General features: G+C 47.9%; 1 long non-coding RNA gene across 1 annotated transcript; it reads right to left on the reverse strand.

Annotated features, from left to right (window-relative positions):
• Positions 1–1,258: 1,258 nt before the first annotated feature.
• LOC140687402 (uncharacterized) lies at positions 1,259–9,417 on the reverse strand. Its single transcript, XR_012061670.1, has 3 exons — positions 9,251–9,417; positions 5,677–5,753; positions 1,259–3,234 (listed from the first exon to the last, which is right to left on the reverse strand). It is a non-coding gene; the product is annotated as an uncharacterized lncRNA (long non-coding RNA).
• Between the last annotated feature and the right edge of the window lie 4,480 nt (positions 9,418–13,897).

Raw genomic sequence — 13,897 nt, forward strand, 5'->3', positions numbered from 1 at the left:
TACATACAAGACAATATCTTTTTGAAATTATTTCACTGCTTTTTGATTCCAGGAAAATGGTGGAGGGGAGTGGGTGGCTTGGAGAAGGTAAGAAAGATTTTGGCCAGTTTTCCTAGATGGGGTGGAGGAAGCCACAGAAGTTTGGCATGTCCTGCCACCTACCCTAAGCATGGTTAGCCCTTCAGGGCCCTGTGTTGGGACGCAAGTCTATGGAGTGAAAGTGGCGGGACTGGGGGAGGCCCCTCAGTCTACTTTACAGACTTGGACCGCAGAGGCTTCTGGGAGCTCCTTCCACGGCTGGTGCGCATGCGCGGGAGTGCGCTGACAAACGTCTTGATTTAAGAGACAGACAGCCGGTTCTGGTGTGTAAGGGTCGAGTAGAGCTTCGGCTTTTTACTTCTGGCGTGATGACCAACGCAAGCTCCTTTACTTTGCGGGGACAGCAACTTCTGAGGCTCCTCTGAACTGGGTGTGATTGAACCGAGCCCTGACTGGGAGCCGCGCTTGTAGGTATCTCGTGGGTCTGCGGGCGATGAGGACGCAGGCGCATGGGATTGGAAATCAGACTTGAGGGCGTCCACATGGAATGCGCAGTTCTCCTCGTCATGTTTGCAGTTCCCTGGATTCCAGCTCTGTGCTCTGCAGTCTCTGCAGGAAAAGCTAGAGGAGGGCACAAGCTAACAGAGAGGTGGAGGCCTGGGCTGTGGAAGGGAGTGCATGAGAGAGGGGAGATAGAGAGGGTTAGGCGTCGGATGTTGGGTGGCTGGGTTCTAAATCCAGTTCTGCCATTCTGTAATGGGGGCAGTCTCCAGGTGCTTAACCTGGTAAGTGTATCTTGCTGAGGTGGTTTCAGAATGACTAGTATGTGTTCCATACGAAATGTGACTGAATCAATCAACTGGAGAAGTTCCTCTAAAAATTTTTGTAAAGCTGGTTTGGTGGTACTGAATTCTTTTATCTTTTGTCTGTGAAGCTTTTGAATTCTCCATCATATCTGAAGGACAGCTTTGCTGGACAGAGTATTCTTGGTTGTAAGTTTTTCCCTTTCATCATTTTAGATATATTGTGCCACACTCCCTTCTGGCCTGTAGGGTTTCTGCTGAAAAATCAACTGATAACTTTATGGGAGTTGCCTTGTATGTTATTTGATGTTATTTGTTGCTTTTCTCTGGTTGATTTTAATATTTTCTCCTTTTTTTTTTTTTTTTTTTTTTTGTCAGTTTGATTGCTATGTGCCTCAGTGTGTTCCTCTTTGGGTTAATCCTTTGTGGGACTCTGCACTTCCTACACTTGTGTGACTGCTTCTTTTCCCAAGTTAGGGAAGTTTTCAGCTATTACTGCTTCAGTAATTTTCTCGTGTTCTTTCTCTTTCTCTTCTCTTTCTGGGACCCCTATAATGTGAATATTAGTGCACTTCATGTTGTCACAGAGGTCTCTTATTAAGCTATTCTCATTTCTTTTCATTCTTTCTTTTTTCTGTTCTGCAGTAGTGATTTCCACTAATCTGTCTTCTAGATCATTGATCCATTCTTCTGCCTCATTTAGTCTATTCTTGGTTCCTTCTAGGGTGTTATTCATTTCAGTTATTATATTCTTCAACTCTCTTTGGGTATTCTTTGTATTATCTAGCTCTTTACTAAAAACTTTATTCTGTGTATCTTTTCTCCTCTAAAGTTCTCCGAACATCTTCACAATCATTAAACTCTTTCTCAGATAGACTGCCTATCTCCTCATCACTTATTTCTTCTGGGATTTTGTTTTGTGCCTTTGCCTAGAGTATATTTCTCTGCCATCTCATACTGTCTAACTTTCTATTTGTATTTTTAGGTAGATTAGTTATGTTTCTTGGCCTTGGAGAAGTGGCCCTTTGTGGGAGACATCCTATGTGTTCCAGCAGTGCACTCCTCTCTTGCCACCCAAGGGCCAGGGTTCAGCTGGTCCCAGAGTAGTCTGGCCTGTGTTTGCAGATTCCTTGCACAGGCTTTGGGATTGTTGTTTTCTTACTTCTAGTATCTGCCCCCTATTGGATAAGGCTGGACTAGAGGCTTGTGCAGGCTTCCTGGCAGGAGGAGTAGGTACCTGCCCTCAGCTGGGTGGAGCTTGGTCCTGGCCCTCTGGTGGGTAGGGCTGTACCTTGGGGCGTGTCTAGAGGTGGCCCTGGGTTCAGTAAGTCTGCTAATGGGTGGGGCTGAGTTCCTACCCAGTATGTTTGGCCCAAGGCTTCCTAGCATGTAAGCCTACAGGCTGTTGGGTGGGGCTAAGTCTTGGTGCTAATGACCCAAGCAAAATATCAACCTCCAGGAAAGCTCATGTAGATGAACACTCCCCGAATGTCTGCCACCAGCTTTTATGTCCCCAGGGTGAGCCACAGCCTCCCCCTACCTCCCCAGGAGGCCTTCTTCCAAAACCAGCAGGCAGGTCTGGCCCAGATTCCTATGAAGTCACTGCCTCTGCCCTTGGACCCGGCTCACAAGAGATTCTGTGTGCACTTCCCAAGAGAGTGAAGTTTCCCCCAGTCCCTTGTGGCTCCTGGAGTTAAACCGCACTGGCCTTGAAAACCAGATGTTCTGAGGGCTCCTCCTCCCAATACCAGAACCCTAGGCTGGGGAGCCTGACGTGGGGCTCAGAACTCTCACTCCTGTGGGAGGGCCTCTGCACCTTAATTATTCTTCAGCTTGTGGGTCGCCCACCTAGGGGGTATGGGGCCTGATTATATCACAAGCATGCCCCTCCTACCATTTCTACTGTGGTTCCCTCTTTAAGTTTCCAGTTGAAAAAGATCTTTTTTGCTAGGTTTCAGGCTTTTTTTTTTTTTTTTTTGATGGTTGTTTACCAGTCAGTTGTGGTTTTGTTGTAGTCATGAGGGGAGACGAGTTTGTGGTCTGACTGCTCCACTATCTTGACCAGAAATCGACTAGGTACATTTTAAAAGAAGCTTATGTCTGAACAGAAACCAATATAATTAGTGTTTTTCATGTACCTTGGTCTGAGCATGTGATTGGTAAGTATATGATAGAGCAGATCAATTCAGGTAAATACGGAAGAACCCATCCTTTTACTCAGATTTTATCCTAGCCACACCTTGAAATAAGTACTTAGTGATACATCAAGTGTTCCTTCCTTGGGTCAAAGAACAGGAACTTTGAGAGCAGAAATAGCAGTGGTGGTGGCAGGAGCAAGTGTAGTCCATTAGCTCTTGGGGTTTGTCAGGAAGGAGCAGAGGATGGTGACAATCTAAATGAAAGCACAGACAAATCAGAATGGAATACTACTCAGCAATAAAAAGGAATGAACTGCTTATATACCCAGTGATGTGGATAAATCTTCACAGATATACCAGGTAAAAGAAGACAGACTTATCAAAGAATACACTGTGATCTTCTTTATCTGAAACTAGAAAAAAACAAGTCTAATCCATAGTGACAGAAATCAGATTACTGCTTGTCTAGGCCTGGGATGGGAGTAATTGATTGGGAAGAGGCACAGGAGAACCTTTGGGGATGATGGAAATATTCTGTATTTTGACTGTGGTTACATTTTTATACCTTCATGGAAAATTCATGGAAATGTGCACTTTAAATGGATACATTTTATTGCATGTAAATTATACCTCAAAAAGTTGACTTAAAAATTAAAATTATGGGGCTTCCATTTCCAAACAAGATGGAATAAGTGGATTCCATCCTATTCCTTCCACTTACTACAACTAAAAACTTGACAAAATACATAAAGCAACTACCAAAATACTCTGACAGTGGGAAGAAGAAGGTGGACTGGCTAGGCAACTTAGGTCTCAAGGAATGACCTAGCCAGGAGTCCTCAGGGGCTTCACTAGAGGAGGCCACAACCCCAAACCACCACCAACACAGACTGAGTCTCAAGGAAAGCCTACTTCCTCCAGTCAAAGGACTGGGCAGGACAGACCTTTAGACAATACTTGCTGTTCTCCAGGCAGGCACCATAAAATAAGCCCCAGCACCCCCCCTTCCAGCTGGCTCTGGGGAGATAAGTGTGGAGCTTGCTGAGCATCCCTGCTGTGCATTAATGTGTGGGTAGCCCTCCCCTCCTCACACCGAGTGCTGGGATGTGGAGCTCCGTTGGTTAGCTCCACCCTGCACTAATGTGATCAGAGAGGACACTCTTCTCCCCACCCCATGGAGTTCTGTGAAGAGTGCAAATTCAGTGGATGGGCACAGTGGCAGGATGGAGATGACAGAGGAAAGAAGCAATGAACCTGAAGATAAGCCAAAACAAATTACACAACCTGAGCAAAGAAACAATAGGTGAGAAAACCAACAGAACTTCAGGGGCCTCACAATACCAACATACATTTATGTCATTGGAGTCAGAGAAAGAGAGGACAAAGAGTGCAGTGCAGAAAATGTACTTAAAGAAAGAATAACAGAAAAAGTCCCAAATTTGGCAAAAGAACATAAACCTACAGATTTAAAAGGCTGAGTGAACCCCAAACTAGGAAGACATAAACAGTCCCCAAATAGTATGCAATGAAATCCAAATTTATAGAGAGCAGAATGGTGGATTCCAGGGGCTGGGCATGGAGGAAATTGAGAGATATTGGTCAGAGGGTACAAACTTCCAGTTAGAAGGTGAATAAGTTTGGTGCTCTAAAGTACCGCATGGTTAGTATAGTTAACAATACTGTATTATGTACTTGAAAGTTACCAAGGGAGTAGATCTTAAATATTCTCACTACAAAAAAGGAAATGGTAATTACATGAAGTGATACAGGTATTAACTAACCCTATTGCAATATATGAGTGTATCAAATAATCACATTGTATACCTTAAAACTTCCACAATGTTATATGTCACCTCTATCTCAGTAAAACTGGGGAAAAAATAAAATGCAAAGTGGAAAGAAAAAAAAAACCTGGAACAGAATATCTGGGAACTGTGGGACATTTACAAAAGATGTAACATACACATAATGAGAAAACCAGAAGGAGAAGAAAGAAAGAAGCAGAAGACATATTTGAAGTAGTAATGGCTTACAATTTTCCAAAGTTAATGATAGACATAAGACTACAAATCCAGGAAGCTCAGAAAACACCAAGCAAGATAAATACCAAAAAATCTACACCTAAGCATATCATATTCAAATGTAGGGAACCAAAAACAAAGAGAAAATCTTGAAAGGAGCTGGAGAGGGGGAAACTTTACCTGTAGAGGAACAGGGATGAAAATTACATTGGACTTTTTCATCAGAAACCATGCAAGCAATAGATCGCGGTGTGAGATATCCAAATGTTGAAAGAAAATAACCCTCAGCCTAGAATTTTGTATCCAGCAAAGTTATCATTCAAGAATGAAGGAGAAATAAAGTCTTTCTCAGACAAACAAAAACTGAAGGAACCGTGGCCAGTAGACCTGCCTTGCAAGAAATGTTAAAAGAAGTTTTTCAGAGAGAAGGAAAATGATACAGATTGGAAACTCAGATCTACATAAAGAAAGGAAGAATATCAGGAAAAGAAGAAATGAAGGTAAAATAAAATCTTTGTTGCTTGTATACCTACCTAACCTTATAGATGATTCTTTGTTCAGAGTAATCAGAGGCCACGGCTCCTTGTTCTGGGCTCCCTTCACGTTCCCTCATTCACCCCTTTCTGGGGATGCCCAATGGTTAAATCTTGTTAAGATCATCAGAACAACACTTACCATGAAAGGAGCGCAGTGGAGTACCGCGGCTGGCCAGAGGGAGTGAGGACAGTGAGGGACAGTGAGGGAGGTGCTGTCTGTAGAGAGTTCAGAAGCAATCATGAAACCACCGAAAGTTGGCTTGCTTTTTATTATCACTCTGACAGGCAGTTCTAACCGAAGGCCGTGATTAAATTTCTCCTCCTGGTAAACTCTTTGGTGAGTCTAGGTTCTGAACAGTCACTGTGGTTACTGTTAAATTTTAATAATGTGATATTAGCATATTTGAAAATGGCTCTTCCTGTAATAAACATGGAAGTTAATCCAGAGAACTTCATTACACACTTGGCTCCCGGCACACCCAGACCGAACTGCCGGCATTTGTCTCAAGTTTGATAACAATTTGTGATGGTTAAACTCAGCTTCAGACACAGTTGGTGCACCACCCGGTGTTCTGCATACCCCTGCACTGAAACAGCAAATGCGAAACACACAGTGACAGCACTGATTGTGAGAGGAAGAAACAGGCATGAGAGAGACCTCATGCTGTCATTCCACGTGCAGATCACACTCTGAGCATCTTGGATTCACTCTTGTGCAAGTGTTTCTTAATGGGTTGTTTTTCCTTTTGGGAAAAAAAGACATTACTGTGACTTAGAGTATTAATTTGTTACTGTTTTCCTTTTCTGCACTGTAATATTGTATTTATTGATTTAGTTCATTATTTTTCACTGCCACAATGTATGTCAAGACTAATAAAAGAAAATTTTCATGGTCTGAATTTCTTTTCTGGTCATTATTCTTATTATTTATTTTGTGGTGATTAAGGATAATAATTATGTTGCCTAGAGGAGGGGCAGCGAGAAAACAGCTGATCGTGAAGGCCGATTCCGTGTCAGGCTGTGCTCAGCCCTGACCTCACCTGAAACCACATCAACCCCATGAGATGGACTTTTGCGGCCCATTTTACAGGTGAGGAAACTGAGGCTCGGTGATGGGGAAGGGAACCCAGGTTTACACTGTTAATAAGTGGCAGGAAGCATATTCAAACCCAATGTTGGCCCAAGTCCAAAGTCCAAAGTCTGAAATGCCAGCAAGCGTTGAGACCCTGCCAGAGCTAGACCTGGGGACATGGATTGGGGTGATCAGGGAGGTTCTCTTGGAGGATGGGGTGCTGGGAGGGCCCATGGGGGGCAGTGAAGAATCAGGACCATGTGGGGAGTCAGAGAACAGAGGTTCCAGCCCGAAGCCTGGTCACTCCCTGTGTATATGACCTTGGACAAAGTCCCTGGGCCTTGGTGTTTCCTCTCGAGTTTTCAAAGGCCCAGGATTCCACAAATCAGGCCAAAACAGTGGTCTGGGCAATGAGCTTAGCTGGTGAGTGAGTATAATCTTTCCTTGCCCCACGTTTAAGAGCTGGACCCCCAAGACCCCCTGGCCTGCCCCACCCCCTATCACTGGGGTTAGGAGCCCAGCCGCTGGCTGTTAACTCCAGGTGGCAGTAGGGTTAAAAACATAAGCATGGGCACTGGACAGGCCTGGCTTTGAGCCCCAGATCCACCACCTCCTTCTCAGGTGCGTGACCCTGGACATGCCGCTTCTTGTTCCTGTTCTCAGTGTCCTAAACCGTACTGTAGGGTCATCATTTTGATCCCAAAGAGGAGTTGTGAGAACTAAACAAAATAATAATACCTGATATTTATTGAGCAGTTACGATATGCCAAAATGTTCTGGGAGTTTCACATTGATTTTTCTCATTAAATCTACGCAACAACTCTGTGAAGCTATTAGTCTCATCTCTAGACGTAGCAGTTGAGAAACAGTGGTGATGTTACTCACCTGAGGTCACACCTCTGTTCTGCTTAGCTCAGTGAATGTCCGACAGGAAATCTCTCACAGTTACAGTCATAACCAGTTCTGACACGTGGGTTCCCCACACACATCTAAACATTTCTGGAATGAGGATGTGTCCCACAATTGATGTCCAAAGAACATGCCAACCAACAGTCAGAGGGTGAGTTTGGTGTTCTCACTGTCTGCTATCCAGTTGTTTGGGTGACTGGGATCGAGACTGGTGGAATTTTACCAGCCTGGATCCCTAATTATCACTTAAAGTGAATTCTAAAATGATGCCACCTAGAAATAAAAGGTTATCAAGTGTTCAGAAGGCTATCAACAGCCAGGCAAAATAAAAATTGCTAAGTTCATCCAAAGAAGATTTAGAGTTGAAATGTGAAGACCTTTGATCAAGTCACCAAAAGAGGCCAAGACGTGCAATTTTAGAGATTAAAAACATACTATTGTCAGTTTTTTAAAGAGCACACCTGATATGCTCCTTTTTTCACCAAAAAGTTATTGAATAGATATATTTACCTTTAAAATGCCATCTTACAATTCACAGTATCATAAAATCAGGTAAACCCAACGAAACAGTCTTCTGGTTGTGAGTAACAGAAACGCACTTCAAACTGGCTTAAGTGAAAAGTGCATTTTATTGGACTTAGAAAATCTAAAGGCAGACAATTGGCTTCAGGCACAGCTGGGTCAGAGGGATTACACTGCAGCGTCAAGGCCTGATTTCCTGGCTCCCAGCTCTGCCTTCTCTGCAAAGCCCCCCCCCCCCCCCCCCCCGCAACGGAGGCAGGATGGCTGCCAGCAACTCCAGCCGCCAGCCCTCCCAGGTTTGATTCTTCCAGACTTCTCAGCGTTTGGGACAAGTCCTAAGCCTGACTGCCGGTAACTGGAATGGGACCACATGACTACCCACTGGACAGTTCCACTGGAGGCTCAGGGAATGGAATGCAGGCATTGGCCTGGCCTGGTCACTCTCCTTCCTTTGGAGTCAGGGATAGAGTCCACTCCACCCACTGTACAAGGCTGAGGGGAAGGAGGGAGGCTTCCCTTGAGGAAGACTGGGGGCTGATACCATAGGAGGGGGAAGTGGATGCTAGGTGGCCCCCAAATAACAGCCATCTTTGGAAGCTAATAATTGGTGATAAAAGGGAGGTTCAGAGAGTTGACTTGTACCAGAACATCCACCTGGCAGCTCAGGTGACCCCAGAAAGGGAAAGCATCATTGTCAGACCACCTGTCAGAGTGGGAAGAGTCCTTGAAGGTCCCTGGTGTGGTAAGGGTGGGAAACTAGAGGCCCAGAGAGGGAGAACAGCTGGTCCAAGGTCATACAACAGCCCCTAGGTGGGGGTGGGGGGCGAAGCAAAACTAGACCACAGATCGCAGGTTCTTGGTTCCCCATCCGGTGCTCCCAGCTGGCTTTGTGAGGGCCCAAGGGAGCTTTGAGGGGGGCGGGGGGTTCCGGTTGGCTCATCATTCTTGGAAGAGAAGCCCCATTCAGCCTCTTTGGGGAAAGGGCTTTCTCCCACAGATGTAGTGGAGTGTCTTGAACAACTACCCAACCCCCTTGCCTTGCAATCACCACTGCAGTGAAGTCTTCCCAGTCTGTCTCAGGAGGAAGGGCGTTGGGTAAGAGGTGCCCTAGATTCCCACAGGCTTTCCCAGTCATTGATGGCGCCCATCTGAGCCCTTAATCCTGTATAAAAAAAAAACAGGAAGCGCAGCCCCAGGCCCGCGCCTCTACCTGCTCCAGCTGCCCATGCCTTCTGAAGATTCTGGAGCCATCACCGCCTGGCTGGGTCTTCCTGTGTCTTCCGCGGTCCTGAGAAGGGCCAAATCTTCACCCAGCCTGATCCTAAGAAACCTGCACTGTTTCCACACCTTGTCTTCAAAGCTGAGAACCGCACAAGCAGGAACCCACCAGCCCTGCTGTCTCTGGAAATTCTCTGTGGGCGGGGTTTGGGTGCAGCAATGTGATTGGCGGTGGGAAGGAGGCCTGTCTTTAAGTTTTATTTGCATAATAAGCATGTCCTTTTATCTAGATGGTGCTTCTTTTTGGATGGTGGAAAGCTTTCTGCTGGAAATTAGGAGGGGCTTAAGCACTCACCAGTCCACCCCTTGGTGCCACTACTGTTACAGCCTATTTAAATTAGGGGAACCACACCCAACTCAGTGACAGGGCACCAGGGGTGAAAATCCAGGCCCCTCGAATAGTGGGAAAGACGTATGGAGTCGGGGCTGGGCACACGGACATCTTTCCAGCATGTTAGGACTTTAAACAAGGCATGTATTTATGACATAGGAAGCTATCAATGCTTTAAGTGAAAAAGGAAATTTATGAGAGTGTGTGTGTAAAATTTATGGTGGTTAAGAGCATAGGAAATGGAGCCAGACTACCCATGTTCAAATCTTGCTTTCACCTCTTACCTCGGACATTTATTTAAATTCTGTACCTCAATTTCTTCATCTGTAAAGTGGGGCTATAATAAAGGGTAAAGTGAGGATTCCAAGAGATTATCCATCTAAAGCTCTGAACTCAGGTCCTGGCATACAGTGAGTGCTCAGATTATGTTAGTCGCCTGCACAGGGACCTGGTTCCCACGGTCTCTGTGGCGGCCAGGCCGGAGTTGGCCCCACCCTGTCTCCGGAACCCAACAGCCCGCTGCTGCCACAGCCCATTGTTCCCCCTTCCTGTTCAGTCCCGCTCCGGGAATCCGGCAGGAGCAGCTCCCGCCCCCGCTGCGGCGCATCCGGACTGCGGGCGCCCTCCCCCGCGCCACCGCCGCCTCGCGCTCAGCCAGGTCCCTCCCGCCACGAGCACGGATCTGGGGTTGCGAGCACTGGGCTGAGAGCCCTGAGGCCTCAGTCCTACTGGCCCCAGTTCCCTCTCTGGAAAAATTGAAAACAGTGAAGGTACCCACCTCCCAGGGTGGCCTGAGGGTTAAAATGAGATCGCGCGGGCAGCAGGCCGAGCTCCATGCCAGCCTTCCTACCCTGAGCACGGATATCTTCAGTTTTACCGGCTCCCTGGGGTCAGCTTTCAGAATGCTGTGGCAGGTCAGGGTGCAAGGGCGACCCGTTCAGCCCTAGTGTTTGGGCCTGAATTGATTTCTTAGATCACGCTGCCTCTCACCCACCACCCCAGGCACCTTTTCCCCAGCAGGAGGCAAAAAGTGGGTGAAAGGGCTGGGCAGCTTTCCCAGGCTGGCAGCCGGAAGAGACAGAATCCGGAGTCCTTGAATCCTGGCTCTGCTACTGAATTGCTGTGTGACTTTGGGCAAGGATCCCCCTCTCTGTGCCCCAGTTTCCCCCCTGGTTACAGCACTGACTAACTGGGTTACTGTTTGACCCCTCCAGGGCTCAGTTTGTTCTGTCTGCCAAATGACCTGCCTACCTAGATTAATGAGCAAACTCCTGATCTCGGGATGTTTCTTGTCTTTCTGCTGTCCTCTCTCCCATTTCTCTGCTCAGACAAGGAACTGTGCCATCAGACTGGAGCTGGCTCTGTGAGGCTTCTGAAAGAGCACACCTGAGCCTTAGCAGCAAGTCTCTCTGTGCTGGGCAGGACCAGGATCCAGCTTTCAATATGCTTTCTGTCCATGCCCACCCCCAGAAAGCAGAGCGGACCTCCGTGTCCATGGGTTGGCTTTGACTTTACATGGAGGACCCAGCATGTTGAGTGGCAATTGTGCAGGAGTAAGCCCTCTGTCATCAGAGAGAGTTTATTCAAGATGTGAAGAGTGAGAGGACCTGGGGCTTCCTTACATCACACCACAGCTTCAAAGCCTCACCCTGTTCTCAGAGTACCCTCCTGCTGCCTTCACCCTCCTGGGGACATTCCTGGCCATACCTGCCAGCCTCTGTCCATCGGGCTCCTTCCCTCTCCTACTCCCCTCCTCTTGCTCCCCGATTTTGTGAACCACCGCAGGAACCCCCAAATCTTCTCTTCCTACAGAACAATTGACCTGTTCCCACTTCCCATGGGGGCAATCATGGGTGCTTGGATGCCCCCATAATCTCCATCAACTCCCCCTAAACCATCCCAAATGAACAAGGTCACCCCCAAGGAAATCTTAGGAGTATTTTGTGCTTTGTGAACACACACAGTCTTCAGATGAGCCCCTTCCAATCTACCTCCCCCAAGCCCCTCTTTGCCAAGCTCCTGCTCTCAAATTTGCCCACCCAAGTTCACCAAGGGGCTCAGGAGGGCAAAGGGTCTTCCACTGAAAATATCCTCTTCCATGAAAGGCTGCTGGGAGTATAAAGTCACATTTCCCCATGTTACTCATATATTTTAATTACTCTTCACTAAAATCTGCCAACTGGGAAATAGTGTCCCGATTTTACAGAAGAGGAACCTGAGGTTCCTGGCTGGACTGAAAGTTCTGTCTGGCATGACAGTCCCAGGCTCCGGAGCGTCAGGTGTCTTTCCTTCTCTTCAGCCCCGGAGGCCCAGGTAGGTCCCATCTGGACTCAGTGCAGCCTCTCCACCCCCCAGGTCAGAGCTGCTCCCTCTGCCCCTGCACAGGTGATCACAGCCACTTGGCAGACACCCCAAACAGAGGTCTGAGTTGGTCCTTAATGTCATTCGTCCTGGGCCCTGGAGTGAGGGGACTGGAGAGCCCTGCCAGTCCTTGATGGATGTGTAGGGTGAGTGAGAAATAACTTCGTGTTTGGAGCCGCGAAGATTTGGGTCATTTGTTATTGTGGCATGACCTTGCCTTGACTGGTACACATCTCCAGAAAGCAAAACCAAGATGGACCAGAGACATGATGTGGTGGACTTTCTGTCTCTGGAGATCTGCTCTGTATCCCTTTATGAGATGGTACGTCAGGTGCAGCCACAGAGGAGAGGTTCAGAAAAAAACAAAGGCTCTTCTACGCAAGGGTCCTAAAGACAGGAGGCAGCACACCCTGCATAGAAAAACACCAGGATGGCCAGGAGGGGGAGGGGAGAACGCTTAGACCACAGCCTTCATTGGGGTTTCTATGAGAAAGGCAGGGCAGGGCGGAGTGAACAGTTTAGGACCGTCTAGTGTGGATAATTTCAGCAGGCTCTGAGCTATAGGGGTGCTCTGTAGTTCCTGGGTATCTGGCCCTGGGATAATTAAGGCTGAGGAGTGTGGCCTCCTGGGGTACACAGCCTGATAGAATTATGGCTTGGGATTTAGGATGCTCAGTACCCAGGCTGGGTACCTGTGTTGTCTCAGGCCCAGCAGTGGCCAGGTGATGCTGAGTTGGCCCTTTGTTGGATCTGAGCACTTTCTGACAGGAGTGGCTGAGACTGCTTCTTGCCTACCCAGGATCCATGCTCCCCTTTTCCTTTGTAACAGAACCCCAATATTATCTGGTGGAGCCAAGAGACTCCGTTTCCCAGCCTCCCCTGAAGCCGTGTGGCCTCCTGACTAAGTAAGTTGAAGTTGGACATCCTGGTGGGCTTCCCAAAGGGTCTGACTCAGCTGGAGGGTCTCTGCGCCCTGCTTCCTGCTGCAGGAATGTCGCTGTCACATCTGCAGCCCCAGCAGCCATCTTGGGTGGTGCAGGTGGCACATGGTGAGTGTGAAAATTGGGAAGACTGGGAAGAATGTTTTAGTATCTAATTAATAAAATCTCCTATCAGAATCAACTGTCCAGGAAGATGTGCCAAGAGTCTCATGTGGTTTTGTCCCCAGCTAGTGAAGCCCTGCTGTATCAGGTGAGTCACAGGAGGGGCTGGGAGAGACATCTCTGGGTGGGCTGGCTGGACTGAGGACATTTCTCCAGCCGTGGAGAAGGGCAAGTCTTTGGCAAAGCAACGCAGATGACTGGAGAAGCAGGGCTTTGAACATACATTCTAGAGCTCTCTTCACCTTCTTTCTCCTGCCCAGGTCACACCAGGGCCCATGCACCCCGACCCCACAGCCTCCACCAGGAGCTGGCTCTCTGCCAGGCAAAGATAGGTGGGACAAGTGTTCCCAGCTGGCTCTCCAAGCAACCTTTGGAAGGGCAGCCAGGCTTCCCCAAGAGTTCAGGCAGAGAATCAGTGAGAGCAGCCAGATGAGGGAGAGACCCCAGCCCTACAATGACTGACTGCTCCCTGAGCCAGGCAAATCCTCCCGCCCTGACATAGGTTCCCCAGCTATAAAATGGGGTAATAACACTCGCCCTGCCTCCCTTCCAGGGATGCTGAGGGGTCATCCTGCTGAGCCAGGAGACATGCAGAAGGCAGGGGAAAGGCAAGTGTGCAATCTGGCAGGGTGGGGTCTGGTCCTAGTCACAGGAAGCAAAAAGCCATGATGTATGTCCTGGTGTCACCAGCCCTAGCTCAGGCGTCTGACGTATTTGGGTTCAACAGTGCGACCTGTCACTCATGCATCTGTAAACTGGGTGTTATTCCTGTAGATAAGGATTG

The sequence above is a fragment of the Vicugna pacos genome, chromosome 19, assembly GCF_048564905.1.
Source record: "Vicugna pacos chromosome 19, VicPac4, whole genome shotgun sequence".
Lineage (NCBI taxonomy): Eukaryota > Metazoa > Chordata > Mammalia > Artiodactyla > Camelidae > Vicugna > Vicugna pacos.